This window comes from Strix uralensis, chromosome 7 (genome assembly GCF_047716275.1).
Source record: "Strix uralensis isolate ZFMK-TIS-50842 chromosome 7, bStrUra1, whole genome shotgun sequence".
Lineage (NCBI taxonomy): Eukaryota > Metazoa > Chordata > Aves > Strigiformes > Strigidae > Strix > Strix uralensis.
This window is the reverse complement of record NC_133978.1, coordinates 22,091,969-22,118,814: the sequence shown is the minus strand read 5'-3', so window position 1 is coordinate 22,118,814 and position 26,846 is coordinate 22,091,969. Positions and strand designations below refer to the sequence as shown.

The 26,846-nt window shown below is 39.6% G+C and overlaps 1 long non-coding RNA gene across 1 annotated transcript; it reads left to right on the top strand.

The window, feature by feature from the left end:
* Window positions 1-272: 272 nt before the first annotated feature.
* On the top strand, window positions 273-17,731 carry LOC141945633 (uncharacterized). Its single transcript, XR_012629568.1, has 3 exons — window positions 273-426; window positions 17,459-17,523; window positions 17,631-17,731. It is a non-coding gene; the product is annotated as an uncharacterized LOC141945633 (long non-coding RNA).
* The last annotated feature ends 9,115 nt before the right edge of the window (window positions 17,732-26,846 follow it).

Genomic DNA, 26,846 nt, shown 5'->3' with positions numbered 1-26,846 from the left:
TGGCGGGTGAACTACCAAAAACAAAAGAAAAAAAAAAAAAAAAAGAGGAAGGAGTGTAAACAGCCTCAGCAGACATGACGTTGTGCTCAACTTCAAACCAGGAGCTGCTAATCTTGGCTTGCAAGCAAGAGAAGGAACCTTACTGTTTACTTGCTTAGCCATTTGCCAGACCACACAGTGCTTAGTTACGAGATATAAACAAAGCAGTAGAAAGAGAAAAAGGAAGAAAGAGAGAGAGAGAAAGAAAGAGAGAAGACAGAAGGAAAGAAAGAGGAAGAGAGAAAACCCAAGAAACAGAATTCCAAGCAAGTCCTGATTATGTTTAATGTGACATTTACAACTATGATGATCTAAACAATCAGAATTGGACAAAATTATAGAAGATTTCAGACTATTCTGGATGTAGCATCTGTCCAACTTGTACAGGTCGGTTCTTACATATTTCTCTTAATCTCATTATAAATCAAATAAGTATTAAAGCATTCATCTTCTTGGCTTTGTACAGCAGTATCTCATATTTACCCTCTTTTTTTTTTTTTTTTTACATTAAAGCTAATTTCATTTCTCTCAAGTCATTAGCTAATTCTGATTAGAAGACTGCTTGCTTGTATGAAAAATTATAATATAGAGTTGGTCAGATTGTGGTTCAGAATGTCAGTGCTTTGTCCCTTCTGTCTTCTGGGTTTAGAAACATTCACCTATGACAGAATTTCACTGATAAAAATTCAGAGAACCTCAGCGTATTTTTATTTTCTATTGAAGGCAAAGGAATAGAAGGCATTAAATTGTTATGCTGTTATGGCAGGGATAATTCTTCATTAGTGTAACACAGTTCATATGATTCTGGAAAACATGTTTAAGTACGTTATTTACTCATGGATTTATACTGAGTATTATTATTTAGGAAACAGCACTGAACTCCAAACACCAGAAAGACATGTCTCTAGTGATTACAACGTGGGACTAAAGACTCTCAATTAAGAAAGTGGTTTCCTAATTTCTTCTCTACTGCCCTCTGATGTGTTTTTAGACAAGTCCCTGCATTACAGTTTGCAGTTTCTAAAATAAAAGTAGCCTTATTTTATGGAAGTTTGGGCATATGCTTCATAAACATTAGTGATTTAGAAATTTTTAGATGGAAATTCCAGAGGAATACAAATAATGGCCATTTACTATTTACATCTAAAGTGGATCCCTAATGATAGCAAACCACATCATCCTCAGTGATGTGGTGAAAGAAGGCACTGAGACCTTCTCATGTGATAGAGCCAGTCAGCATCAGAATCAAGATCAGAAGCTTTGGATATCTGTCTACTGCAAATAAAGGTATAACTGTGACACTTTCAGGACTCAAAAACTAGCTTTAGAGTACCTGTTTAACACATTAATGATAGGCGAACCACAGCAGCATTGACTACAGTAGGATTAGCTGCTTGAGAAGTTATGGAGAGACTTTGGGAAGCCTGGACTGTATAGGCTAAAATCTTAGCTCTCCATCTTTAATTTGGTACTTCATTTTTCTTTGGCACCTGAAGAAGCTAGAGTAAAGCCTGCCCAGGTTCTTTTACATGTCTTGTGGCGCTAACTTTTAACCTCAGCATCAGCACATCATTTGACTCTTCATTCCCAGTTCCTATGTCTGGAATGAAGCTGCCTCATTGGAAAGAATTACATAATGCCTAAAAAAAGGACATAAGCCAATAAACATAAAAGAGAAATAATACTATGGTGCTTGAGTTCTACTGTCCTACTATTTCTGGCACTGCAGCAGCAGACAGCATGTCTTTGAAGCTCTAAAATGTAGATTATGTATTAGATAGATTCAGTTCTAGGCCACCAGTTCATTATGCACTCTTGTAGAATGAGCTTTTAATGAAAGGTGCATGAAAAAAATAAAAGAACAGCACTAGCTCTCTATCATAGATAGATATTCTATGAGGTCCTTGGGGTTTGACGTCAGCCAGGGTGGAGATGATAAGGCATATAAACTTAGCAAGAACAAACATAGCACCACTTTCTTTTGAATGCAGTTATCCAGTGAGATGTTTTTATACATTTCTACTGAAATAATATCTATTTGCAAACTGACTGCAGACAGTGTAATATTCTCCTCTGAAATTCACAGGTAGGTTCTTTTAACAACCTTACTACTCAGCTCATGAAATTCCCCATAGAGAGGTACATAACCACATTCTTCAGGAATCAGATTTCAAGTCTCCTTCAATGATTAGACTTTTTAAAGACTGGCCCAACCCATGAGAAGTTTATGACTTCCTAGCAATGAAATTTGGCTCTCTTCAGCAATGAAATTTTATCCCCCTTGAATGCTGAATACTTTGCAATAGTCTGGTTAATTCTCCTATTGATCAAAGTGCATGTTTCTAGAAAGGAAATAAAATAATTTACATCAGAGGGTGAAAATATATAATTTAATGAAGGCCGTATCATTACAGCTATAATTTCTGTAGCATAATCTAAGGAAAAGTCATCCTTTAGCAACCAGGCAATTCCCTTATTGACTTGTTAGTATTTACAGATTTGTCTCCGCCCGTCTACTTTATTTGAGCAGAATTTTTTAACATCATTTTAAGTGTTTATTCAAATTATAAACCCATAAATTTCCACTCCATATTTCAGAGAGTTGAATTTCATACTTAATGAGATTCATCTCTCTGGTATGAGGAATACAGTGTATTCTCTCCAAAATTACAATAATAAGTGTACAATGAGTCAGAGTATAAAATTTGTATATGAAATATATGTGAATAAATCAGGCTATGATTTAAATTAATTTTAAACTAGATCTTTCAAAAAATGTGCTCTTTCCAGTTTCTTCCAACTTTTTATGTACATAAAATGTATAGGTATTTTATGGACAAGCAGCACTGGAATATAGTAGGTTGTACTTAAACAAAGTAATTAGTAATTATCCAGCTTTTTATCCAATTATTATACTTACATTTCCAGGTAAAAAACATGTTGCCATGAATGATAGCATGTAACAAGAACTGACTTTAAATATATTAAAGGGTTACTGTATTGGCCCTAAGATGCACTATATACACAAGAAGCTCAAGAGTTTAATTTAGACATTTAAAAAAGTCTAAAGTACACAGTGAGGGTATCTAATCTCCCAGATTCTTCCTTTTTTGTGTCTCTAAATAATGAATACAGTTATGATTAAGATATTTTCAATACAGTTTTTTCTGTATTTCCTCAATTATCAGTAACAGTCATTAGTTTGGTGGTATCAACAACATTCCCTGAATTCAATTTTAACTACCTTTTAATATATTTTGAGAACTTACTGTTTGAGAATTTACTTGGGTTTTCAATTTTAAATGTTATAGATGAATAGTGCTGTCCTGGTTTAACCAGGATAGGGTTAAGTTTCCCCAGCAGTGGGGGGGGAGCTCTAGCCGGGTTATTCAGATACCATGCGGATGTTACATCCTGGCAGGTCACATTTTTCCTGGCGGGGAGCGCGCGGTGCACTCGTGGTTTTGTACATCGTGCTTCCCACTGCTGTATTTGGTAGCTATTTTGCTCTGTTCATTGCTATCACTATTACTGTTATTGTTATTGTTGTTGTTGGTTGTGTTGCTATTGCTCTGTTGTATTAAACCTTTCCTTATTTCAGTCTTGGGGCTTTGTATTTCACTCCCTTTGTGGGGGAGGGGCAGCGGCCGCGTGGTCTCAGACCCCGGCAGGGGCTAAACCACCACAGTGCCTATAAAACCAATATCTTTAGCTGTGATTTCTTAGTAAATAGTTTCTATACTATATTTTTATAAGCTTAATTTGTTTTATGGAGAGTACTGTTCTTCAAAAACAAAATATAACCTTAAAGGTATTAAACCAGAACTGTCATCAACACAATAGATGCAGTCAAACCTTATCCTAAGCTCGCAATTACAGACTGAAGTGATCATCTTCTTACCTCTGTAGCCAATTGCATGTTATAGTTTTGTGGATTTTTATGAATAAGATGCAAAACAAAACAGGGTTAAGGTTCTCATTGACAAACAGTTTGGTCCCAGTTTTCAGTGCTTCTTCAGTATCTCCTAACTACTTTGTCCTAGTTATTTTGGAGACCAACACCTCTCAAAATCTCCATACAGTATTCCAAATTACAGGGTTTGGATTTTTTTTTTAAAGCAGCAAATAAACTGCAGCCTTGAGCAACAAAAAGATTGTGATCCTCATGTAAAAATTGTTCATTTAAGGCTATTTAAGTGTAGACACTCTTGAGTGGGGCAGAATTATTTCACTGATCCCAAACTGCCTGTGGAGACCCAGAATCAGTTTAATACATACATACTATGCAATATCTTGTGCCTCTATAAAAAGCGTGCATCCATAAAAAGCAAGCCCTATCTTCCCTAGTCAATTCAGAAATGATTCTGTACATCAAATATTTAATCTGTATGCATACTAGGGTAATTTTCAATTTCAAAGACGTCTCTGCATTCACATTTATAACTACATAATATTTAAGTGCATAAAGGAAATCAGTTGTGTCTTCCTGGAGATAACTCCTACAACGTGTAGAGAGGTGATTCTGGCCCTGGTTCAGGTGCATGCCAAACGCTGTCACTGCCACCACAACTCAGGGAAGTCAGAGGCAGTGAGATTAATGCTCACTGCATCTGTTCTTTCTTTACCTGTGACTACAGAAAGTGTTCTGCCTTCATCATGTCACCTCAATGTATTGTTAGGCTCAGGACAGACTGTTCATAAGTTCTGTAAATATTCTTTGGAATTATCACTGATGATTTCAAAACTATATCTCAGTTCAACTGTTAATATTGGCCCTATTTTTAATCCCCCTAATTTTGTAATCCAAGTTTGATTTGTTGCACAGCAAGTCCTAAAATAGGCTGCAAGAACTTTTAGGGTATTTTGAATACTTGATATTAAAAAAGCATTTGTCTTTCCCTGTCAGGTATTATTTGTGTTTTGATTTACTTCTAGTCTCCAATGAATTTTCAGTCCCTTTTGATGAAATTTCTGAACTCATTTTACATCATAAAGATGTAAAGATACAAATTCATCACTAGGCTACTCTTGAACATAAGGCACTTCAAAGCAACATGTTACTGTAAGTTATTAATTTTTGAGGGGTGGAACCACAGAGGAAAATCAAGAGATAGGATAGACAGACCTATTTTATCTAGGTTGAAGTCCTCACCTGGGTGTGTTCAGAAATTACATTATTTAATAAATTAATTAACCCATTGTCCAGCACCTTATGTCAAGTAAAAGGATGCTGACTAAAAATCCATTTTTCTAGCCGCTTTTCATTCTAAAAGATCTTTAAAAGTTAGCAAGTCTGTTCTGTTAATCTGTCTGCCATGGACCCCTTTTCAGCCCTTAAAATCAGTGTATTAGCCCTCCAGCACTCTAGGAATACGTCACTTCAAGTTCCCATCTTTCCTGGCATTTGATCAGCTTAGATTTGAAAGCCAACTGCTTGACATCTTGCAGAACAGCACCTGAGGTCTCTTGGCTGGGTCCCTTCTTCCAATAAGTTTTTTTTTCCCACTTCATCTTGCTGCCACTGATACAAGAAGTTTTGCCTTTGGTTATACTGAAGAAGGATTGGGCCCCTTGGTCCTTTATTTACAGGAGGTACTTTTAGACTATGAGGCAGCACCTGAGGCCTAAAGGGGACGGCTAGACATAGCTAAGAAATTGGAGTACAAGAGCTGAAAGCGATAGAAGGCTAAGAATAATACTGAATCTAGAGAAAGTTGGCAGCAGAAGACCATATTTTATAGACTTTTGTGTAGTTTTACTGGTGTGTTCTTCAGTGTAGCACACTAACACTATGCCCCTAAACGTAAACCTAACCCTAAAACCTAACCCTAAACGCTAACCCTGACTCCTAACACTAACTCCTAACCCTAACACTAACCCTAACGCGTAACCCTAACCCTAGACCTAACCCTTAAAACCTAACCATAACCCTAAACCTAACCCTATGCCCTTAACCGTAACCCTAACCCTAAACCCTAACCCTAAATGCTAACACTAACTCCTAACTCTAACCCTAACTCCTAACCCTAACCATAACCCTAAGCACCCCTTCACCCTAACCCCTAACCCTAACCCTAGATCTAAATCTTAAAACCAAACCATAACCCTAAACCCTATGCCCCTAACCGTAACGCTAACCCTAAACCCTAACCCTAAACGCTAACCCTAACTCCTAACCCTAACTTCTAACCCTAACCCTAAACGCTAACCCTAACTCCTAACCCTAATCCTATATCCTAACCCTAACCCTAACCCGAAGCCCCCCTTAACCCTAACCCCTAACCCTAACCCTACATCTAACTCTTAAAACCAAACCATAACCCTAAACCTAAACTTATGCCCCTAACCATAACCCTAACCCTAAACCCTAACCCTAAACGCTAACCCTAACTCCTAACCCTAACCCTAACTCCTAACCCTAACCCTAACCCGAAGCCCCCCTTAACCTAACCCCTAAACCTAACCCTACATCTAACCCTTAAAACCAAATGATAACCCTAAACCTAATCCTATGCCCCTAACCGTAACCCTAACCCTAAACCCTAACCCTAAATGCTAACCCTAACTCCTAACCCTAACCCTAACTCCTAACCCTAACCCTACATCTAACCCTTAAAACCAAATGATAACCCTAAACCTAATCCTATGCCCCTAACCGTAACCCGAACCCTAAACCCTAACCCTAAATGCTAACCCTAACTCCTAACCCTAACCCTAACTCCTAACCCTAACCCTAACCCTACATCTAACCCTTAAAACCAAACCGTAAGCCTAAACCTAAACCTATGCCCCTAACCGTAATCCTAACCCTAAACGCTAACCCTAACTCCTAAACCTAACCCTAACTCCTAACCCTAACCCTAACCCGAAGCCCCCCTTAACCCTAACCCCTAAACCTAACCCTACATCTAACACTTAAAACCAAATGATAACCCAAAACCTAAACCTATGCCGCTAACCGTAATCCTAACCCTAAACCCTAACCCTAAACGCTAACCCTAACTCCTAACCCTAACCCTAACTCCTAACCCTAACCCGAACCCACCTTAAACCTAACCCCTAACCCTAAACCTAGATCTAACACTTAAAACCAAACGATAACCCCAAACCTAAACTTATGCCCCTAACCGTAACCATAACCCTAAACCCTAACTCTAAACGCTAACCCTAACTCCTAACCATAACCCTATCTCCTAACCCTAACCCGAAGCCCCCCTTAACGCTAACCCCTAACCCTAACCCTACATCTAACACTTAAAACCAAACCATAACCCTAAACCTAAACCTATGCCCCTAACCGTAACCCTAACCCTAAACCCTAACCCTAAACGCTAACCCTAACTACTAAACCAAATCCTATCTCCTAACCCTAACCCTAACCCGAAGCCCCCCTTAACCCTAACCCCTAACCCTAACCCTACATCTAACCCTTACAACCAAACCGTAAGCCTAAACCTAATCCTATGCCCCTGACCGTAACCCTAACCCTAAACCCTAACCCTAAACGCTAACCCTAACTCCTAACCCTAATCCTATCTCCTAACCCTAACCCTAACCCGAAGCCCCCCTTAACCCTAACCCCTAAACCTAACCCTACATCTAACCCTTAAAACCAAATGATAACCCTAAACCTAATCCTATGCCCCTAACCGTAACCCTAACCCTAAACCCTAACCCTAAATGCTAACCCTAACTCCTAACCCTAACCCTAACTCCTAACCCCTAACCCTAACCCTACATCTAACCCTTACAACCAAACCGTAAGCCTAAACCTAATCCTATGCCCCTAACCGTAACCCTAACCCTAAACCCTAACCCTAAATGCTAACCCTAACTCCTAACCCTAACCCTAACTCCTAACCCTAACCCTAATCCCCCCTTAACGCTAACCCCTAACGCGAACCCTACATCTAACCCTTAAAACCAAACCGTAAGCCTAAACCTAATCCTATGCCCCTAACCGTAACCCTAACTCTAAACGCTAACCCTATACGCTAACCATAACTCCTAACCCTAACCCTAACTCCTAACCCTAACCCTAACCCGAAGCCCCCCTTAACCCTAACCCCTAACACTAACCCTACATCTAGCCCTTAAAAACAAACGATAACCCTAAACCCAAACCTATGCCCCTAACCGTAACCCTAACCCTAAACCCTAACCCTAAATGCTAACCCTAACTCCTAACCCTAACCCTAACTCCTAACCCTAACCCTAAGCCCCCCTTAACCCTAACCCCTAACCCTAACCCTACATCTAACCCTTAAAACCAAACCGTAAGCCTAAACCTAATCCTATGCCCCTAACCGTAACCCTAACCCTAAACCCTAACCCTAAACGCTAACCCTAACTCCTAACCCTAATCCTATCTCCTAACCCTAACCCTAACCCGAAGCCCCCCTTAACCCTAACCCCTAACCCTAACCCTACATCTAACCCTTAAACCAAACCATAACCCTAAACCTAAACCTATGCCCCTAACTGTAACCCTAACCCTAAACCCTAACCCTAAACGCTAACCCTAACTCCTAACCCTAACCCTAACTCCTAACCCTAACCCGAAGCCCCCCTTAACGCTGACACCTAACACTAACCCTACATCTAACACTTAAAACCAAACCATAAGCCTAAACCTAATCCTATGCCCCTAACCGTAACCCTAACCCTAAACCCTAACCCTAAACGCTAACCCTAACTCCTAACCCTAATCCTATCTCCTAACCCTAACCCTAACCCGAAGCCCCCCTTAACCCTAACCCCTAACCCTAACCCTACATCTAACCCTTAAACCAAACCATAACCCTAAACCTAAACCTATGCCCCTAACTGTAACCCTAACCCTAAACCCTAACCCTAAACGCTAACCCTAACTCCTAACCCTAACCCTAACTCCTAACCCTAACCCGAAGCCCCCCTTAACGCTGACACCTAACACTAACCCTACATCTAACACTTAAAACCAAACCATAAGCCTAAACCTAATCCTATGCCCCTAACCGTAACCCTAACCCTAAACCCTAACCCTAAACGCTAACCCTAACTCCTAACCCTAATCCTAACTCCTAACCCTAACCCTAAACCCGAAGCCCCCTTTCATGCTAACCCCTAACCCTAAACCTAGATCTAAACCTAAAAACCAAACCATTACCCTAAACCTAACCCTATGCCCCTAACCGTAACCCTAACCCTAAACGCTAACCCTAACTCCTAAACCTAACCCTAACTCCTAACCCTAACCCTAAGCCCCCCTTAACCCTAACCCCTAACCCTAACCCTACATCTAACCCTTAAAACCAAATGATAACACTAAACCTAACCCTATGCCCCTAACCGTAACCCTAACACTAAATCCTAACCCTAAACTCTAACCCTAACTCCTAACCCTAACCCTAACCCGAAGCCCCCCTTAACGGTAACACCTAACCCTAAACCTAGATCTAAACCTAAAAACCAAACCATAACCCTAAACCTAAACCTATGCCCCTAACCGTAATCCTAACCCTAAACCCTAACCCTAAATGCTAACCCTAACTCCTAACCCTAACCCTAACTCCTAACCCTAACCCTAACCTGAAGCCCCCCTTAAGCCTAACCCCTAAGCCTAAACCTAGATCTAAACCTAAAAACCAAACAATAACCCTAAACCTAAACCTATGCCCCTAACCGTAACCCTAACCCTAAACGCTAACCCTAACTCCTAACCCTAACCTTAACTCCTAACCCTAACCCTAATCCCCCCTTAACGCTAACCCCTAACGCGAACCCTACATCTAACCCTTAAAACCAAACCGTAAGCCTAAACCTAATCCTATGCCCCTAACCGTAACCCTAACTCTAAACGCTAACCCTATACGCTAACCATAACTCCTAACCCTAACCCTAACTCCTAACCCTAACCCTAACCCGAAGCCCCCCTTAACCCTAACCCCTAACACTAACCCTACATCTAACCCTTAAAAACAAACGATAACCCTAAACCCAAACCTATGCCCCTAACCGTAACCCTAACCCTAAACCCTAACCCTAAATGCTAACCCTAACTCCTAACCCTAACCCTAACTCCTAACCCTAACCCTAAGCCCCCCTTAACGCTAACCCCAACCCTAACCCAAGGTCTATAACCTTACAAACCAACCATAACCCTAAACCTAACCCTATGCCCCTAACCATACCCCTAACCCTAAACCCTAACCCTAAACGCTAACCCTAACTCCTAACACTAATCCTATCTCCTAACCGTAACCCTAACCCGAAGCCCCCCTTAACCCTAACCCCTAACCCTAACCCTACATCTACCTCTTAAAACCAAACCATAACCCTAAACCTAAACTTATGCCCCTAACCATAACCCTAACCCTAAACCCTAACCCTAAACGCTAACCCTAACTCCTAACCCTAACCCTAATTCCTAACCCTAACCCTAAGCCCCCCTTAACCCTAACCCCTAACCCTAACCGTACATCTAACCCTTAAAACCAAACCGTAAGCCTAAACCTAATCCTATGCCCCTAACCGTAACCCTAACCCTAAACCCTAACCCTAAACGCTAACCCTAACTCCTAACCCTAATCCTATCTCCTAACCCTAACCCTAACCCGAAGCCCCCCTTAACCCTAACCCCTAACCCTAACCCTACATCTAACCCTTAAACCAAACCATAACCCTAAACCTAAACCTATGCCCCTAACCGTAACCCTAACCCTAAACCCTAACCCTAAACGCTAACCCTAACTCCTAACCCTAATCCTAACTCCTAACCCTAACCCTAAACCCGAAGCCCCCTTTCATGCTAACCCCTAACCCTAAACCTAGATCTAAACCTAAAAACCAAACCATTACCCTAAACCTAACCCTATGCCCCTAACCGTAACCCTAACCCTAAACGCTAACCCTAACTCCTAACCCTAACCCTAACTCCTAACCCTAACCCTAAGCCCCCCTTAACCCTAACCCCTAACCCTAACCCTACATCTAACCCTTAAAACCAAATGATAACACTAAACCTAACCCTATGCCCCTAACCGTAACCCTAACACTAAATCCTAACCCTAAACTCTAACCCTAACTCCTAACCCTAACCCTAACCCGAAGCCCCCCTTAACGGTAACACCTAACCCTAAACCTAGATCTAAACCTAAAAACCAAACCATAACCCTAAACCTAAACCTATGCCCCTAACCGTAATCCTAACCCTAAACCCTAACCCTAAATGCTAACCCTAACTCCTAACCCTAACCCTAACTCCTAACCCTAACCCTAACCTGAAGCCCCCCTTAAGCCTAACCCCTAAGCCTAAACCTAGATCTAAACCTAAAAACCAAACAATAACCCTAAACCTAAACCTATGCCCCTAACCGTAACCCTAACCCTAAACGCTAACCCTAACTCCTAACCCTAACCTTAACTCCTAACCCTAACCCTAATCCCCCCTTAACGCTAACCCCTAACGCGAACCCTACATCTAACCCTTAAAACCAAACCGTAAGCCTAAACCTAATCCTATGCCCCTAACCGTAACCCTAACTCTAAACGCTAACCCTATACGCTAACCATAACTCCTAACCCTAACCCTAACTCCTAACCCTAACCCTAACCCGAAGCCCCCCTTAACCTTAACCCCTAACACTAACCCTACATCTAACCCCTAAAAACAAACGATAACCCTAAACCCAAACCTATGCCCCTAACCGTAACCATAACCCTAAACCCTAACCCTAAATGTTAACCCTAACTCCTAACCCTAACCCTAACTCCTAACCCTAACCCTAAGCCCCCCTTAACGCTAACCCCAACCCTAACCCAAGGTCTATAACCTTACAAACCAACCATAACCCTAAACCTAACCCTATGCCCCTAACCATACCCCTAACCCTAAACCCTAACCCTAAACGCTAACCCTAACTCCTAACACTAATCCTATCTCCTAACCCTAACGCTAAGCCCCCCTTAACGCTAACCCCTAACACTAACCCGAGATCTAAACCTTAAAAACAAACCATATCCCTAAACCTAAACCTACGCCCCTAACCGTAACCCTAACCCTAAACCCTAACCCTAAACGCTAACCCTAACTCCTAAACCTAACCCTAACTCCTAAACCTAACTGCTAACCCGAAGCCCCCCTTAACCCTAACCCCTAAACCTAACCCTAGATCTAAACCTTAAAACCAAACGATAACCCTAAACCTAATCCTATGCCCCTAACCGTAACCCTAACCCTAAACGCTAACCCTAACTCCTAAACCTAACCCTAACTCCTAACCCTAACCCGAAGCCCCCATTAACCCTAACCCCTAAACCTAACCCTAGATCTAAACCTTAAAACCAAACGATAACCCTAAACCTAACCCTATGCCCCTAACTGTAACCCTAACCCTAAACCTTAACTCTAAACGCTAACCCTAACTCCTAACCCTAACCCTAACTCCTAACCCTAACCCGAACCCCCCTTAACCCTAACCCGTAACCCTAAACCTAGATCTAACCCTTAAAACCAAACAATAACCCCAAACCTAAACCTATGCCCCTAACCGTAACCCTAACCCTAAACCCTAACCCTAAACGCTAACCCTAACTCCTAACCCTAACCCGAAGCCCCCCTTAACGCTAACCCCTAGCCCTAACCCTAGATCTAAACCTTAAAACCAAACCATATCCCTAAACCTAAACCTATGCCCCTAACCGTAACCCTAACCCTAAACCCTAACCCTAAACGCTAACCCTAACTCCTAACCGTAACCCTAACTCCTAACCCTGACTGCTAACGCGAAGCCCCCCTTAACCCTAACCCCTAACCCTAACCCTACATCTAACCCTTAAAACCAAACCATAACCCTAAACCTAACCCTATGCACCTAACCGTAACCCTAACCCTAAACCCTAACCCTAAACGCTAACCCTAACTCCTAACCCTAACCCTAACTCCTAACCCGAAGCCCCCCTTAACGCTAACCCCTAACCCTAACCCTACATCTAACCCTTAAAACCAAACCATAACCCTAAACCTAACCCTATGCACCTAACCGTAACCCTAACCCTAAACCCTAACCCTAAACGCTAACCCTAACTCCTAACCCTAACTTCTAACCCTAACCCTAAACCCTAACCCTAAACGCTAACCCTAACTCCTAACCCTAATCCTATCTCCTAACCCTAACCCTAACCCGAAGCCCCCCTTAACCCTAACCCCTAACCCTAACCCTACATCTAACTCTTAAAACCAAACCATAACCCTAAACCTAAACTTATGCCCCTAACCATAACCCTAACCCTAAACGCTAACCCTAACTCCTAACCCTAACCCTAACTGCTAACCCTAACCCTAACCCGAAGCCCCCCTTAACCCTAACCCCTAACCCTAACCCTACATCTAACCCTTAAAACCAAATGATAACCCTAAACCTAATCCTATGCCCCTAACCGTAACCCGAACCCTAAACCCTAACCCTAAATGCTAACCCTAACTCCTAACCCTAACCCTAACTCCTAACCCTAACCCTAACCCTACATATAACCCTTAAAACCAAACCGTAAACCTAAATCTAATCCTATGCCCCTAACCGTAACCCTAACCCTAAACCCTAACCCTAAACGCTAACCCTAACTCCTAACCATAACCCTAACCCCTAACCCTAACCCTACATCTAACCCTTAAAACCAAACCATAACCCTAAACCTAATCCTATGCCCCTAACCGTAACCATAACCCTAAACCCTAACCCTAAACGCTAACCCTAACTCCTAACCCTAACCCTAACTCCTAACCCTAAGCCCCCCTTAACGCTAACCCCTAACCCTAACCCTACATCTAACCCTTAAAACCAAACCATAACCCTAAACCTAATCCTATGCCCCTAACCGTAACCCTAACCCTAAACCCTAACCCTAAACGCTAACCCTAACTCCTAACGCTAACCCTAACTCCTAACCCTAACCCTAATCCGAAGCCCCCCTTAACCCTAACCCCTAACACTAACTCTAGATCTAAACCTTAAAACCAAACGATAACCCTAAACCTAATCCTATGCCCCTAACCGTAACCCTAACCCTAAACCCTAACCCTAAACGCTAACCCTAACTCCTAACCCTAATCCTATCTCCTAACCCTAACCCTAACCCTAAGCCCCCCTTAACCCTAACCCCTAACCCTAACCCTACATCTAACCCTTAAAACCAAACCATAAGCCTAAACCTCAACCTATGCCCCTAACCATAACCCTAACCCTAAACGCTAACCCTAACTCCTAACCCTAACCCTAACTCCTAACCCTAACCCCCCATTAAACCTAACCCCTAACCCTAACCCTAGATCTAAACCTGTTTTAGAAATGTATGAAAAATACAGCATTTAATTTTCAGCATGTAACAAAAAGTCATTCCAGTCTTGATCAATAACCTGCAGTTAAGAATTTCCCTCATCAGTTCTTGGCTGCACTTCAGATTTACTGTGTCTTACATAGCACCAGCAGAGGTCCTGGACTGATACAGAAATAGCTTCCAAAGATGTCAGAGAAACAGTCAAACAATAACCCAAAAGTATGTGAATAAACTAAGTTACATAACCAGAGTGAGCAGTAGTATGTCTGTCACAGCTGTCTTAACATACCTTAAATTTTTATCAATGTTTTATTAACTTGCACTGGTCTAGCAGATGAAGAAACTGCAGCCTCATTATACTTCTTGCTGTACAAGCAGTTAGTAAGCAACACATCCTGACAGTAAGAATTCACAATCTAAGCAGACAAACCGAAATAGGGTAAAGGAGAGGAAACCAAAGCCAAATTCAAAATGTACCACAAAGCAGTTCTGCACTGGGACAGATGATTTAACATGTTCCTTCTTTCCCCAACCCATTTAAATAAAATGTCTCACTATTGTTAAATAAGTCAAATATTTTACATACTAATATAAATGCTCTTTAGGAAAGCACCATTAACAAAATCTTAGAAGTACAACTACAATTTAGACAACTGACTTTCTAAAAATATTTTTCATATGTGCTTTACAAAGCATGCAGCTCTTAATGGTGCACATATTTCACTTTTTCTGCCCCCAGAAATGGCAATCCAGTGGTTCCTATAGAGCAGGAAAATAGTAAGTAAGGCTAATATTTTTGGTTTTCAGTTCAAAATTTGTTTCTGGTTTTGGAAATAAGCATAAGGTATTGCTTCATTGCATTTAAAATGTTATCAACAGATTGTAACTTGGCATTCAGTATTTCTGTTATGGCCATCCTAAGGGTCTGAAGAAAATGTGGTAGCTCTTTAAAGACAAACATAAAAATGTATATTTCTCTGTAAAAAAAAAAAAATCTTGCATTTTGCATAGTCAGTTTCTATTTTTTTAGTCTGTTATTATTAAATGGGAATTTTATGTGTTCATATTTCAACATCTGTTTTGATTGAAACTATTCTGTAACGGGTTTTCCAGCACTTCTTTTTCCAGCCACTATTTCATATGAGCCACTACTTCATTTTCTAGACCAACTTTTTAAACTGTTATCAATAAATCTGTAGAAAATCAGAAACAGGCAGCACCAATATCTCTTAGTTAATATAAGAGCATTTCTATCAGGGGGTGATATTTAATACTAAAACTGACAGAAAACTTCAGCAATCATCTGCACTACAAAGACTTGACCAGAATTGCTCTAGCAGTAGGAGTCTCAGCAAGCAGAGGTTGCATCTGCACCATCAGATGGAAGGATAGGTATCATGTCTACGTCACTGCATAGAAAGTGTGTTAGCCTTGCAAGTAATACTTTCCAGTGTACATTTGGCTGGAGTGTTAAGTCAGGCCTGAGTTTTTTTAATCATGTAAAGATGACCTGAAAAAGTAACCCTGGACCAGAATTGCTCATATGCCTATACTCATCTGAATACGGCTACCTGAAGAAATTATTCCAAGTCAAGCTAGTTACATATTTCCTACCCTAAAACAACTAGCCATGTGTTTGTTTTTATAAACTGAAACAGATTATTTCACTTACTGAAGAACAAGCTGCTTTGAATTTACCAGACACAGAGAAAGTTACGTGTACTCTCAGTTACTGTGGTATAGTTATACCAGGATATGCATGGTAAATGCATATCCTGGTAGGACTTTGCTTACACAACCTTGCTCCATAAGCTTTGCAGATTCCAGGATTTCTCAAGACACCTTCAAAATAGATCTGACCCACCTCTGATACAGATTTATGAACTCTACAATGGTACAGCTACCTGAGTCTCTTATAAAACAAGATTCTTCCATTTTATAAGGCACTTAATCTTTAGTAATTTGGTATTTGGTGTTCTGTTTGCTATAATCTCTGATAGATTTATAGATAAATCTATAATAATTTGCTATCAAGGAAGCAAGCCTTCATTTTATAGACTTAGTTACAAAAATGCATACTAAAATTGCATTGCAACAGGGAGCTTTTTTTTTTTAACAACAGAACACTCATTATTTTCTATAATCCATACATTAAGAGTGCTTTGTGGAAGACAACTATGATCAGCAAGATATGATAAAGCAAACCTCCAAAACTGGGAGTGGGTGGGTAGAGGTGGGAGCATCAAGAAATGCACATTGTCTTCTTACATATACATCTCTGCAGACACTAACACACCTTGCTTCTTCCTCTGCCTGATCATTGCCACATGTCTAGAATGACTCAGTCTGATCTCTGATTGTTGTTACAATTTTAAAATAGCAATGACTGAGATGTAATATCTCTGCAATTTGTGACAGAATTGTTTATATCACTGTGCAAATTGGCAAACTTAATCACACAGTAATAAGTGTCTCAAACTGCCTCATGTAGTATCAATATTAGATACTGATGCTTTGTTTAATAATCTAAGCACAGAGTTTACATTCCCTTGTGTATATGAAGGTGAGCAGGAGATCTGTCAGAACAAACCTACATGTATGCTTTTAGGGCCACCTGCTGAGACAGAGGAAGCCATTATTTCTTTCTCAAATGAAAACCTGAATTCCCAAGAACAGCATTTGCTGCATCAACATGCTAAGGAACTTTGTATTTTTCAGTTAGGGTTTGCAAAATTTAGTGCCCTGTCTTTGAAATAAAATAAGTCTGAGAAAGATTAATTCTTCATAAACAAAACTGTCTCCCCCAGAGTTTCAGAGCACATTTATACATTACCTGTTGTCCATCTGGTGTCTCTGACCCTGTAACATGCTGCTTTTAAAGTTTGTTTCGGAACTTGCTCACTTAAGTCTACAGGCATAATAATATGCAGAAGGCTCAGTTCATAGTTCAGGAGTGTAAACCCACATAAGTACACAGGAATTTTTTTGTATTTTACATGTCAAATAGAAAATGTTTTATTATGTCTCTGAATATGATTTTGAGTGTTATACTATAGAACTTTTTACCAGTACAACTGTGTAAAAATTCTTGCTGCTTTTTCAGAGAAACATTTGGAGAAAACAAACTGTGGTGCTCAGCAAAACATTCCCAATTCCTCAGAATGTAAGGTAAGTGACAATTTTATCACGTGTGAGATGGCCCATCAAGCGAAGTGAGCTATATGGAATGAGATTTTTTTCAATAGTGGTATTTAATGTATTTTCTTCCTCTGCAGTTTCTTTGAAAATGAGAATATAATGCATTTGGACAGCATCCTGTGAAGTGTTGAATTGCTTCAGCATTCATGGACTAGAATGCACTGAGCACTTCCTGAGGTCAGACTCCTATATTGCTGTTTTTCAATGTATAATATCACTGTTTTACCAGCTTGGTAATATAAGCACAAGTCATGACGTAGCCCCTCCATTAGGTCTTCATAGTACTTCTAACAGCTTACAAGATTAATCCTTAGTTTAGAAAGAAAGTAACACAGGAAAAAGATACAGAACATCACAGCATGGGATTCTGGGGAAAATAAGTGCGATTGTAATTGTGAAGCATTTTCCACAACAATCTTTTCATTCTGAAATTTTCAGATGGGGCATTTGAAAAGAGGGCAAAATTACTCCAAACCTTTGGAGTATTATGCAGCATTGACATAAACCATAATGATTTGAATCTGGCAAGAGTAATGAATGCTATTTTTGAAATTATGAATTCCTAAAATACACAGGTGTGTTCTTTGAAAAAAGAAGTCATTTTAATGCTCAACATACAATGCTTCAAAATTCTTACAAGTGCAAAGATCAATTCTGTTTGTCCCAATGCATGGAAAATAACCTTGCATGGAATTGAAATTACCCACATGGCGACTGATATTTTGTGGGAATGGAGTTAGTACTTTTCTCTTGATTGTGTTTTGTTAAAATTAGACCTCCAACCTGGCAGAAAAATTGCAACATTTTTCTCACTTTGGATTAAGTCATCACTATTACTGCTTCTTCCGCACCATTTAATCCATGATGGTTTATCTGTTCAACTTGCTAAAATAATATCTGAGGATATGTGCAACATTGAAACTAGTTATGCTGAAAGTCATAAACATTTCTAGGTTGCTGCTATTTCTGACATAATACTTGACCCTAAAAAAGCAGCTGATTTTAAAACTGAATGAAGTGCTAAAGCCAAATAGATGGGTATGTTGGGGTTGCAAGGTTAAGATTTTCATTATAGAATAATAAAAGAATGGAGTATGTACTGCATTTCTGTCATGCTGGAGATAAGAGTAACTTGTTTGTCAATTAAGGAGATGTATTTGATATATTATAAAATGATTACAAAAGTACATGTTTCCTTGCTCTTAAGAGGTTATTTTCTGCTTCAGGATTTAAAATATTATGGAAATAAGTATGTACTATTTTTATTCTGATACATACATACAGCTGTTATGTTAATCACTGGAAGCTCTATACACCTATTCAAGAGATGGATATATCCCATAATCTACATCAGCCAGTGAGGACTGTGAAGCATAATGGGATTCTTTGGTATTAAAAATACAAACAAAACACAGCCCTAAATAAACTCCACTTTAGACTGCATCCTTTTCTATTGTAGGACTTAATTATTAAGATTGAGCTGGAAAAAGCAGAACATGGAAGCCTAGGATTTGCACTGGTAGGTGGAAGAAATGGCAGGGCTATCCTAATAAAAGTCATCAGCCTGGACAGCATTGCAGATCTAGATGGGAGGCTTCAAGTTGGTGACATCCTACTTAAGGTAATGCTTGATCTTCATTGTTTTGGCCTACATTTTCTCTAGTTACTCTATAATGAGCATTCTATTCAGTATAAAGGTTGTGCAGATTGGAAATCTGAGGCTGTTTGGCACAGTACTATGTAGAAGACAGTGTCCTTGGCTCCTGGGGGTCAGAGGGCTGTTCTGTTCCCCCCGCTCCTTGCCAAGAGTTCAGCTTCCTGTGGGACTGGGCCACTCTACAGCTGGAGGTGGCAGTTGGGCACTCCAGCAGAGACTCAGACCCAAAATAGCAGGGCAAGCAACAAAGTGCAACTAATCCATAGTGTAACTGTGCCCAGATTACACATGAGAAAATCAGGGAAACAAGAGTTAACTGACCAAGCATGCATATAACACCTAACCAGGAGGATACTAGGAAGAACTGATCATCAGTGCCAGTTAGGTATTCTCAAGCCAAGCAAAAAGCACTGGAATTAGAGCTTTTCAATCTTTATTTAAAAATCTTACTATCTTAACCACCTTTTAATATAAATAATCTTTTTTTTAACCCCAAACTATTTTTTATTCCCCCTCCAGAAGTTTCAATATTTTTGTTTGCTTTTCTATTTTTCATTTACTTCCATCTCTCCTCCATCTTCCACCTGAAGAGTGGGGGAAACAATGTATTCTTAGTGTCTCAGAAGAGATGCAGACTATACTTTTGTGGTGTACTGCTGGCAATCATAGTATAAAGAAGTAGTGAGGAGAGGGTCAAGAAGTTACTAAAACAGGATGGGATGAGGACATATGAAGTGCAAAGAAGTTATACAGAGATTGCTCAGTACTGGGATATGTGATTAAAAAAAGCTTTCTGTTGCAGGAATCTGAAAGTACGTATCATTGTATTTTTCAAGTGAATGAAACTTTCGTGTCTGGTCTGCTACGCCAAACAGTTATAGATTTGCTGCGCAAGGCTCAAGGCACTGTTCAACTCACTGACTGCCGAAGTGTATCTTTGCGTTGGGCTTATTCAGGCAATCAGCAACAGTACACCTTCCCCCCTAAACACAAAAGCAGAGACTGGTAAGCAGCTACATGCACTCAATGTATGGTAAAAGTGGGATCATGCATTGCCTGAATTCAATTTTCCTATTAGCAAAACAATTCAATATTACTAACTTTACAGTTACCCCTGATTCATAACTATAGATACAAACATAGTCTTCACCCTGATCTACAGCTCTGGCTAAGCTACTCAAGACATAGGAGCACAGGGAAGGAATGCCCAAGCGTGATTTTTAAGCCTAGGAATAGTGGAAGCAAAGCTGCAAGACCCTCAAAGATGCTTTAACTCAGCTTCTGGTTTTAAGTCATGAAGGTTCCTGGTCTGATTTTACCCAATTTTATACAACTCACTGATGGAATCACAGCCAATTATTGATCCAGCTACTAAAACATATTTCCCACAAATTTCACATCCCAGCACTCCTACCGTATCTCTTGGAAGCACTACACCTCCTGTTCTGTCTGGCAGACAGCTCCTCTCCCTTCTGTGCTTGTTCATATTCAAATCCAAAAGCATCTGCTCCCAGATTGTTTGCTATTAATTTGAGAGCACACCCACCTGCATAGGGCAGTACTTAGAGAGCTGACTAACTCCAGTGGAAGAAACTTGTACTGAAGGCTCTGCTCTACTGAATACTCAAAATTCAATACTAAGTAAAGCTGGGAGTGGAAGCAAGGGTATACTATTACCAATAGACTATGGGCCTGTATTCCTCAACTTTTTATTTCTTTGAACACTAAAATGTTTCCTATAATGTGGAGAAACTTCAGTGGGAAGAATATAGAATTCCTCCTTAATATACCTTCTGGCCTTCTGCTTACAAATTGGAAGCTTTGTTTCAAATCTTCTCAGGCAAGAAGCTGCTGCCATAGATATTTGCTTACTCCCCAGATGACTAGGAATAAATGCAGAGCTGACAGTGGATTTTGGACATATTTTACAGCAGACATTTATGCATCTAGTTAGCTTTACTGATGCCAACTTACCTGCATACTTATTTTAGGCAATTCTGCTGTTAGGCAGCAGCAGGCTCTAGGTTCAAGGATCTCAATTTTTTTCACTACCTATTACACTGATCCTCTTGAACTCCTAGCCTGTGTCATAAGCACTGGCCACTCCTTCACTTAGTGGAAGTTACCCTGTGTGTTTCAAGACCAAAGCTTTTCCATAAGGATGAGAAAGCTATGCTCAGCACTGGCCTGGAAGGAGGATGTTCACTGCCCCATCTCTATTCTATTTTAATTTTCTGGGTTAACGATGCAAAAAAATGGAAGGATGGCCAGTTATAAAAAGGCTGATTGAAGTTCTTGCTCTATTAAGGGCTGTGGAAATATTCCCATTCACTTCAGTGAGACTAGCCTTTTCTCCAGCTCTGCAAATTCAAGGAACTAGTTGTGGGGACATTTACTTGCATCTCACATGACATTGGTGAATTACACAGTTGCTGGAAAGTTTAAACTGTTTTCCTGGACCAGTAAAACCCAATAGTATTATAGAAGCACTAGCATTAATCTATGGTATTTGTCCCTTAGCACTGCAAAGGAATGGGCTGGGTTAGGGAGGGCAAATTTAAATGATGTTTCAGGTTTTTTATAACTGCTATTGATACAGGGGTCTACTCCAGTGCATCTTCCCACAACCTGAATTATGCTGGCTTCTTCAGTGATGATATATGGCAGTTGTGCTATACTAACCATCTTAGAGCACTCATGAAAGGGATATTCCATGGCAATTTCTGGCACTGTATCTCAGTGCCTTGTCCAAGATCAAGGTCCTCTTGTGTGGTGGCACAAAAGAAATGGATCTCTATTTTCATGCTTTATAGGCATTTGACTTAGATTTTTGTTTTCTGGTATTCAGACAGTGCTGAGGGAAGCCTGCGAGCTCAGCCTGTTTTCACTTTCAAGGAAGAAGAAGAATCCAACCAGATGTGCACCAAGGTAAAATCTGAATCAGGCTTCTAGAAGTTATCAGGCAATGTACTTGTATGTTTGCTTACAAAATGGGTTTGCTGCAATGCAGGCAAGAACCACACCTTCTTAATGAAAAAAGAATAATATGAGGGAAGTGCACTGCAATGGCTGGAACTGCTAACATTGGAATGAGTCAGGGGATTTCACTGAGATAAGAGCATATGAGTATTATATATATATATAGCATAACAGCATATTAGTATAATATATATGGTAAAAGGGGAGGGGGAAGGAAGGTTGCATATGCAAGTCTAGTTCTGGTGCATTATAATATCAAAATGAATAATTTATTAATTTTACCATTCTTTCTGTATTCTAAAACAACATACTTTAAAATATTTCTATTCAACAGTCTTCCATTAATATTCATAACTCCAAGGCACCCAAACTTCACCAAACATGGTTATGTTTTTGAATATTAGTAAGTCCTGCAAGACATTCCACACCAAATTGTACAGCATCTATTATTTTTAAGTCTACAACTGTAAAACCTCTCCTCAGAAAACGTGAGAAATATAGGTCTTCTTATCCTCCAGAACAAAAAAAAAACCCAAACCCTGTCTCAACTAATATAATCAAACTAGAAAAAGAAAAATGGAAGAAATCCCTGACGTGAATAAGCTGAGAAAACCCTGACGAGGAATGTTTGAGGAAGTTCTAAGTACACTGTTGGAATGGGTGTTGGAATTAAACTGTTAGAGATTAGTGAAATGTCATATTAAAACAAGGTCACATCTATGATCTGACAAAGAAGTACACCCAAGAAACAATATCAATGAGAGGTAGGAGATAGTACTAAGGTTACAGGTTACTTACTAGATCCCTGACTCAGCAAGGTATTAAGGCACAAATTTAGTTTTAAGCATGTGGTTAAGTCTATCTAGTTCAGCACAGCACATGCCTAACTTTAAGCACATGCTAAAATTTTTTGCTGAATTGGTTCCATTAACTCTCTCTTCTTTATTTCCAGCTTGCCTTTAGCTGTTTTATATGAATAGAAACTATTTATGCCTTACTTTATAGAGCACAGCTGCCATCTACTCCAAAGATGTAGACTTTGAAAATGACAAGCTACTGAAAAAAACAGATGCAAAAAAGCAGCAGTAAAATAACTTTCCTTGGCAAATAGAAAACAAAAATCCATATAGCATTCTCCAATCAGTGTACTCAGTAGGTGCAGAAACTGGGTAAATGAATTCATGGTTAAATAGGTAGCCATGAATTCCCTAATTCTAATGGGGAAATACAAGCACAAAAGTAAGAAAAGAAAGTGTAAGTGGCAGCTACTGTTAAGATTCTGTGGGGTATTCAGTAGTTTATACTGTGTAACATGCCAGGGTGGTTGCTGAGTGCATCTGGAATATTAAGCAAGGAAAGAAGAAGAAACACTATTCTGAACTAAAATTTAAATAATTATCTATCAAGTGTTACAGCTGAGAAGAAGCTGCTTCCACATACTAACGGCAGATATCCTGCATCATTATTCAAATGCAGGACCTGGTTATCATTCCATAGGATGGAAAACCAGCCACCAATACTATTGCTTGTACTGCACATGGAGGGTTATCAAGGGTCTGCCTTCTCCGTTAGTTCAGTGCTTATTCAGTAAAGCCGCTGCACCCTGCTTCTAACAGCTGGCATCGTTGTGTCTGAGATAAAAAAAAGGAAATTATTATCAACAATTCCATCTCAGACACTGGTGCTTTCTGCTGCCAAGAGCTGGGAGGTGAAGAGTAGAGTGTGACTCATGATTCCTGTGATTGCATTTTCTTTATGAGATCAGAGAGGACATAACTAACATGAACCTTTTCAAAGTTTAGTCATGCATGCTAAGTTGTAGAGATGTCTGAAGACTGTGTTGTTATGAAACTCACAAACACAGCTGATGTGGCTTTTTACTCCTAGCAGATGCTGCAATGCTGAATCAAAGTTACTCACTTTCTTCTGCAAGTGGAAACTGTTCTATTTTCCCTTTCTTTCTTGAGTGAAGGACACATTTTTGTCAGATAAAAGAAAGAATGTTGATGAAAGTAATTATATTCTTGATGTTTCTGTGTACTGATTTTTCACAGCTTTTTCTTATTTTAAACCTCCAGGATCCAGAAAGTACACACAATTCCCCTCTGCAAGGTCAGCTGGCTGGACAAGATTATAAGGATATCATCAGTAACATTTCAGATAGGTAAGTCTTTCAAATACAGTAAAACTATTAAAATAAATAGTATGGATAATTTATTCTTCTATTTCCAGAGCTGTCCTAATATGGTATGCAAATGCAGTCATGTGTCCCAAATGATAGACATACAGTTCTATTGGAATGCAGCTCCATCTGCAGTAAGAGTTGCTAAACAGCTTCCACACAACTACTAAGACAAATGAAACAGAAACTTCTAGGTGTAACAGCTCATGCAGACATGCCTAAGCTAACTTTAGCCTTTCTAGCTAGAGAGGAGACAGAACACTGGTAGCATTGTCATGCTGGTATGGGCAGGGTCCCCATGGGTTTTACTAAGCATTCCAAGCAGGTCTTGCAGCCTGGGCTGGACCCTGTGCTCCTATGGCTCTAGAAATACAGATGTTGAACTCCAGACATCTGGGAGTCAAGAGAATTTGAGGATGTTACTCCAAAGAAAGTACATAGAACAAGAAGAGAAGAATTTTACTTCAAATTTAAAATCTACAGTACAATGGGAAATCAAAGAATAATGGAGTGTTGATAAGATGTGGGCAGTTTTGTCTATTACAGTGATGCAGAGTATATGAAATATTATTATTTTCATTAGCACTTATAGCCCACATAAATAGAGAAAAGGACTAAATATTTACATTTAAAACTTAAAATTTTATAAGAACAGAATTGGCCAATCAGTTAAGGATGAAAATCTTCCCTAACTTACCTGCTTGCAGAGATAAAATTTGAAAGAAGCTTTAAGAGCATCTGCAAGTAAGAACATCCATGTGAACACAGGTTCAGTGCCACTTGCTATTATCTCATTGCTAATATAACATTATCTTGTGATATACCAGGTAATCAGGTGTGATTATTATTAAATTATCTTGCTCTGTGTACAAGATGCATAAATACATCTATGGCTAATACAAAGTTATCATATATAGGGATGGTTGTTTTGCAATTAGGATGGTTTTCTGGACCCTGTCCTTTAATCTGAATCTTTTTACTACCAGTATTTTCTGGTAGTTCTGTTTTCTACTTACAAAACCTTTGTGTAACTTGAACATGCACAGCCTGCAATGGTAACTGATATTTGCAAAGCTGCTACTTATTATCTTATTCTCCCTCTTAAGTGTACCTTTTACTATTTCTAACATTATGTATTATGATTATACATAGGATAGTATAATGTAAGACTGTGATATGCTTAAGCCTACTAACATAGTTAAATGTTAGGTCTAAAGGTATTGGAGTTATCCAGTAGAGGAATATTTGACCCATTCTGCACACTTTATAGTTGTATCCTGGATTGCAGGCATATCTTCTACCTAAAACATATTTAAGTGCTTTAAAATTTTCTACTTTAGGAAACAGTAACAAGCAAAGCCTATTTAGCTATGATAGCCTAACAACTGAAAAATGTCATACATGAAAAATTGTCTATAACTGTGACAAACCTTACTTTCAATCATTTTTGGGGCAGCTTTTGATATGAAATATGTTGTTATCTCTTTGAAAAAATAAAATACCACATACAGATAATAGTGGTTTTCACTAGCTATATTTGCAAACACTACTCCAGACAAAATGCTACTATTAGTCCTTGAACTTACGTTCTTCAGAGTTCACACTCATTCCCAAAAATAGTTGCTCAAGAAAGTTAAAAGTGATCAAAAATAGATTAAAACTGAAACCTTTGTATGGTTCAGATTATCAAAGCTTCTGCCAGTTCCATAAGACTATTCAATTAATGCTGTTTTACAGGTCACAGAAATATGCAGAATGCGAAGGCAAAAGAAGAGAGAGTCAGCAGTCTGAGTCAGATAGCTGGAATAATGAAGATGATGATATGCCCCACAGGATTTCTGTTCTACCTAGAAGTAACCATGCAAAAATTTCTCTTGTTTCTGTAACATTATAGGCCAACTCCTCTGTATATGTACAGTGAGAACAGCACTAATGCCTTGTACACAAGCTAAGAATTTGCTCTTTGTGTCTCAAAGACCAGGGCACTCAGGACACAATTTTTACCATTGCTATATATGAAGGCCATCAAACCTTTGCAACATCCACAAGAAGGCAGCCTACACCAGGAGCTCTCCAACTCTTGGAGAACTGCTAGAAGGAAGGAACATGAGTCTGAATGTAGTTAACTGAACCCAGGGAGGACAGCTCTCCTGGCCATCACCCACTTGCCACTGGTCTGAGCACCTCTGTTTTGGAACTCCAGTTTCAAAAGGATAAGCAAATTTTTATTTTTTTGTGGGTTTTTTGTGTGTGTTTTGTTTTGGTTTTTAGTTGGGATTTTTTTTTTGGTAATGTTATATATCATGTCCTTCCCCAAAGGAAAAGAACTGAATACCTTGATTATACTCAATTAGGTGTGCAAATTGAGCAAATAAGAGGAAAAAAACATTGCTGAATTAATTTGAGCAACATCATGACATTTGTTCAAATCATGCACTATTGAATAGTGCAAAGAAATGAGACATTAGCTCAGTG